This window comes from Rhinopithecus roxellana, chromosome 10 (genome assembly GCF_007565055.1).
Source record: "Rhinopithecus roxellana isolate Shanxi Qingling chromosome 10, ASM756505v1, whole genome shotgun sequence".
Taxonomy (NCBI): Eukaryota; Metazoa; Chordata; class Mammalia; order Primates; family Cercopithecidae; genus Rhinopithecus; species Rhinopithecus roxellana.
Genome location: NC_044558.1, coordinates 119,143,260 through 119,149,259, shown reverse-complemented (window position 1 = coordinate 119,149,259; position 6,000 = coordinate 119,143,260).

Below are 6,000 nucleotides of genomic sequence, written 5' to 3'. Positions count from 1 at the left end.
TAACATGAATTTGCTAACTAAGAATATAACAAAAATGTATCAAGAATATCAAGTAAAGAGAGTCCGTGGTCCTCAGTAGCTCTTAGACATCTGTTTATTAGTAAAATTCTGTAAGTGATGTCAATCCCCAGTTGAAAACCACTGCCCTAGAAGATACTAGATTCAAATTAAATAAGTAAAGCTGTGATCAAGTTAACACTTCAAAAACAACTGAAATTGGGCCAGGCACAGTGGCTGTCATCTGTAATTCCAGCACTTTGGGAGGCTGAGGCAGGATGAACACTTGAACCCAGGAGTTTGAGGCCAGCATGGATGACAGAGTGAGACCCCATTTCTATTAAAAAAAAAAACAAAAACCACCAACAACAAAAAACAAAAAACTGAAATCATGAATGATAACACTATAGTGTCATTGTCTAATATGGCAGAGCAGCACTAGGGCCCTAATAAGGAGATATGTGTCATGGACGGCGATGACACTTCTAATCTCTGGAAAATTCCCATATAGCATACAGTTTCTGAAATATACTAAGAACATGTAACCTATACCAATTTAACCTAGGGAAGGCTGAGCATCTCTTCTGATTTCACAAGTCTTTCATGTGGTTCATCAATAGTAATCCAGCAAGTAAACCTAATTATTTCTAACATCTCTCTTTTCAAAAGGCTAAATAATAAGTCTTTGTGATTTTCCAGGGGCCCCCTAGGAAATCTCAAAATAGTTTTGGTAGCAAAAAAAATCCTGAAAGCTTCATTTTATTTTATATTTAGAGTTCCATTTTAGGGAGGCAAAAACCAGACCCTCTCAGGCAATTTGAACACTTATGACAGGAATCAGATCTAGGTGTCTAAAAAACTATTTGGGGGCTAGGTACAGTGGCTCACACCTGTAATTTCGCACTTTGGGAGGCTGAGGCTGGTGGATCACCCGAGGTCAGGAGTTTGAGACCAGCCTGGCCAACAAAGATGATGGGGATGAAACCCCATCTCTACTAAAAATACAAAAATTAGCCAGGCATGGTGGAATGTGCCTGTAATTCTAGCTACTGGGGAGGCTGAGGCAGAAAAATCACTTGAACTGGGGAGGTGAAGGTTGCAGTGAGCCGAGATTGTGCCACTGCACTCCAGCCTGGGCAACAAAGCGAGACTCCGTCTCAAAACAAAAAAACAAAAAACAAACCCAAAACAAAACAAAACAAAAACTAAAACAAAACTCTTTGGCTTCTCATTTCTAAGTGACAATAGAGTATTTAAAAAGTAAACATAGAAGGTAACATGACTGTAAGGAGCCTTAGATCTTTCCTAAGTGAGAAATTTTTGTTTTCTTAAATAGTCAAGGACATAATAATAATAAAGTCAGCATAAACCATTGAAGGTTATTCCAGTAAAACACAGAATCTTTGCTGTCTAGGTCAATTACATAAGAAAAACAAAAAGCCCTTCATCTTGTAGATGAAGGCAATAAATAGTAACCAAGGGAACAAGCCTGTCAAAATTGAGCAAAATTTGTCAGATTTCATAGACTTTCAGACTCATTGTTTGCACAAGCCATAACCCCGAGGCAAACAAAATTGTGAGAATAATGAATCAATGAAACAAAAATTTATATTTTCTCTAAACTTAAGTATTAAGTAGAAGTAATGGTAGCTTGTTCAATCAAGAAACCTGTTTAAGAACATGCCCAAATAGAATTAAAATACTAGCAGGTATTATATTTAATGCTGATAAATCAGAATTTATCTAGCTAATCTGATTATCAGCTAATCTGTAGCTGTTTTTATTAAACCAAAATTATTTAACTAGTCTTGGTTGCTGAAGATTTACCTAAATTATGTGAACTTGAAATCTTAAAACATTTCCATGTTACTTTCTATAAAAATTACATTGAAAGTATTAGAAGTTCGATTTCCTTATTTTCTAGCAATTCTAGGAACAATTAATGCAAGCACTTATTTATCTCTATAAGCTAATCAGAATAGAGCTCCTTTAATTTCAGAGATTTTCTAACCCAATTTATTAATATCAACAAGAGGTGAAAATTATTATGTAAGACAAAGGCCTTTCTGAATTACAGAAACGTAAGCGTGGAAACAAACAGAAGGAGCTTATAGTTTTAATTCTAGACTTTCGGTCATGAGTCAAAGTCAACATACATTTATAAAACTCACCAAAGAGCTTTTTTACTAGTAGGTATCGAAGGGGACCAGAATATGTCACCCAGAATATGCTACTTTGGCATAAGGATTATTTTGAGCTGAAGATAATTGAAAAATAGTGGATGCAGGAAAAAGCTCCCTTCTGTTTAAAAGCAGGACATACACATCCCTTTTTGTAAAGTTGTCTGCCTCTTCTATATGAGGAAGAGAACTACTGGAGACAATGCTTATCACTGGAGACTCATCTGTATAACAAACCATAGTAAACAACCTTACTTGCCATACATTTCCTAATTTCCTACTCACCTTCCCATAATCATTTTACACCCCCCCACCCTCCAAGAAACCAAAAGGCACCCCCTTTCCTTGGTCTAATCTCTTCTCCACACGTTATCTTTCTTGTTAAGATGATAAATAAGCTCCAGATTCTAGGTGGGTGGTGGCTCATGCCTGTAATCCCAGCACTTTGGGAGGCCAAGGTGGGCAGATCACCTGAGGTCAGGAGTTCAAGACCAGCCTGGGCAAAATGGTGAAACCCCATCTCTACTAAAAACACACAAAAAATTAACTGGGCATGGTGGCAGGCGCCTGTAATCCCAGCTACTGGGGAGGCTGAGGCAGGAGAATCACTTGAACCTGGGAGGCAGAGGTTGCAATGAGCCAAGATTGCGCCGCTACACTCCAGCCTGGGCAACAGAGCAAGACTCTGTCTCGAAAAACAAAAAAAGAAAAAAAAGCAAATTCTAACCATTTCCTCAAGCCCCATTTGTTTGTGAAATCCTATGTGTGCCAATATACTTAATTAAATTTGTTTTTCTCTTGTTAATCTGTCTTTTGTCAGATTGTTTAATTTGTAGGGTCCCAGCCATTGAACTTAGGAGACAGGAGGAAAATTTTTTCCTCCCTTGCAGTTTAAACTCTTAATGATTTGCATTCCAAATGTAAAAGTGAACAAGCAGAAAAGACTAACAAACTAGATTCTCTGTCATTTCTTACCCAACAGAAACAAGTTCTATATAAACTCCTAATTCATTTGCAGAGATCCTCAAATGATCTGATCATAAAACCAAATTCCAGCTGGGCACCATGGCTCACGCTTGTAATCCCAGCACTTTGGGAGGCCGAGGCGGGCGGATTATGAAGTCAGGAGTTTGAGACCAGCCTGGCTAACACAGTGAAACCCTGTCTCTACTGAAAATACAAAAAATTAGCTGAGCATGGTGGCAGGCACTTGTAATCCCAGTTACTCAGGAGGCTGAGGCAGGAGAATCACTTGAACCCAGGAGGCGGAAGTTGCAGTGAGCTGAGATCACACTATTGCAACTCCACCCAGGCAACAGTGTGAGACACTGACTCAAAAACAAACAACAAACAAACAAAACAACCAATTTCCCAACCAAAAAGGCAAACAAACTAAATTCTTTGGAGCCTTTCACCCAACAGAGACTAGATCTCTATGAAACATTTACAAAGATCATTAAATGGTCGGACCATAAAACTAACTCTCAATGGAGAGTAATTTACTGGCTATAAACAAACCAAAACCAAAATTAGTAAGGGCAAAATAAAATTAGAAAAACAGAGTCAGCAAAGTTCGAATGCTCACTTTGTGTTACTTGACCTCATGAATCAAGAAAAGATATTTCTGTGCTTCCACTGCCCATGTGGTGTACTTCTCTGTGGATGAAATCTACCTGGCTCTGGTCAGCAAATCCATAGGGCATCTTGGTGAATCCTCCAAAATTGTTAAAAGATAACTTTCAGAAAAAGGTATTAGATTGGTGCAAAAGTAATTGCGGGTTGGATCACTACATTTAATGGCAAAAACCACAATAACTTTTTCCCCAACCTAATAAAATCATGACTCTTCTATATATACAAAAATTAACATGTGCTAAAAAATTTATTTTGCTCATATGATACTAGGGAATAAGACACATGTTATAACTGGTGTATTTGTTTGCTTGGGATGCCATAGCAAGGTATGACAAATTGGGTGGCTTAAACAACATAAATTTGTTCTTCCACAGTTCTCGTGGCTGGAAGTTCGAAATCAAGGTGTTGGTAGGGTTGGCTCCTTCTAGGGGCTTTGAGGAGAATCTGTTCTGTGCATCTCTCCCAGTTTCTGTTGGTTTGGTGGCAATCCTCTCTGTTCCTCAGCTTAGAGACATATCACCCTATCTCTCACTTCCTCTTCACATGACATTCTTTTGTGTATGCATAAAGAGGAAGGGTAATTTGTCTCTGTGTCTAAATTACCCTTTATTTTTCTTAAGGACACAGTCATATTATATCAGGGCCCACTCTCATGGCCTCATCTTGATCGTCTGCAAAGACGATCCAGATAAGCTCATATTCCCAGGTACTGGGGGTTAGGACATACCTTCAGTATTTTTGGGAGAAGGGGACACAATTCAACCCATAACAGCTGGTTCAAAGGAAAAGTCAAAGCAGCACAGGTTTTTTTTATTATGAGTAAAGGCATGCTGAGATGAATTGCAAATGGAGGCAAAACTGTTTTATCCATTGGTGAAGGCTAGGGCCAGGGGTAGTCAATTAAATCACTCCCAGATAGGATGGAAGTTATATATCTATCAGTTACCTACAAGTTACAAAGATTTACAAAGTAGCTCTAAGACAATAAACAGGGCTAGAATCTCATAACCCAGAAGGGTATGCATAAGGGATGCATTGTTTTCTATTAAAACGTATTTTTTCTATGCAACTATTAATCCGTTTATTTTCTTTCCATGGATTAAGTGGTCCGAAAATCTGCTCTGCATTAAGTGGTCCTGAAGTCTCATGTGCGTGATTCATTTTCTTGGCAAACTTATCACTGCTCCAATTTCTAGCCCTGCTTCCTGTAACACTGGGAGGGAGGTTTGGCCGTGTTTTCCTCAGTGGGGTTGTTGGATGCTTGAGGACAGCAGTTCCCTCTGTCTAACAAGGTGTTGCAGATGCTCTCTGTTTCTTCGCTGCTTGGTCTCCTCAGGCAGGTAGGAAACTAGGCTTAGATAAATAAAGGAGAAGGCCAGGTGCGGTGGCTCACGCTGTAATCCCAACACTTTGGGAGGCTGAGGCAGGCGGATCATCTAAGGTTAGGAGTTCAGGATCAGCCTGGCCAAAATGGTGAAACACTGTCTCTACTAAAAATACAAAAATTAGCTGGGCATGGTGGCAGGTGCCTGCAATCCCAGCTACTCAGGAGGCTGAGGCAGGAGAATCACTTGAACCTGGGAGGTGGAGGTTGCAGTGAGCCAAGATGGTGCCATTGCACTCCAGCCTGGGTGACAGAATGAGACCCCCAACTCAAAATAAATAAATAAATAAATAAATAAATAAATAAGAATCACTAAAGGTTACCAGACTCATTATGACAACTACAGGAGCTGCAACTTCAGAATGCAGTGAGCCCTTTTCAGCACTATTTATTTATATTGTCTAACACTTTCTTTTATTATTGCTTTGTGTTTCCCAGAAGAGTAGAGGCCTGGTGAGGGGAGGTAGCAGAGTCTTCTTGTTGAGAAATCTATGCCCAGCTCCCAGATGGCCAGGAAGGGGCCACCGGCTCTGGGCTGCTGCCCTGCACCCGAGCTTCTCAGGTGTTCCTTGGATCTCACTTGAGTCAGCACTTTATTTACAACTCCCAGTCCTCATACCTCAGCCTCCAAAATGCATATGGTATATCATTTTATGTCATTTGCTGGGCCTGTTGAAATTCTTCTCACAGCTATGTGGGCAGGAGGGAAAAGGGTTGATACAGAAACAGGTATGCAAAGTGCCTATATCTTTAAAAATTAAAACACACTTTGGGAGGCCAAGGTGGGTGGACCACTTGAGGTCA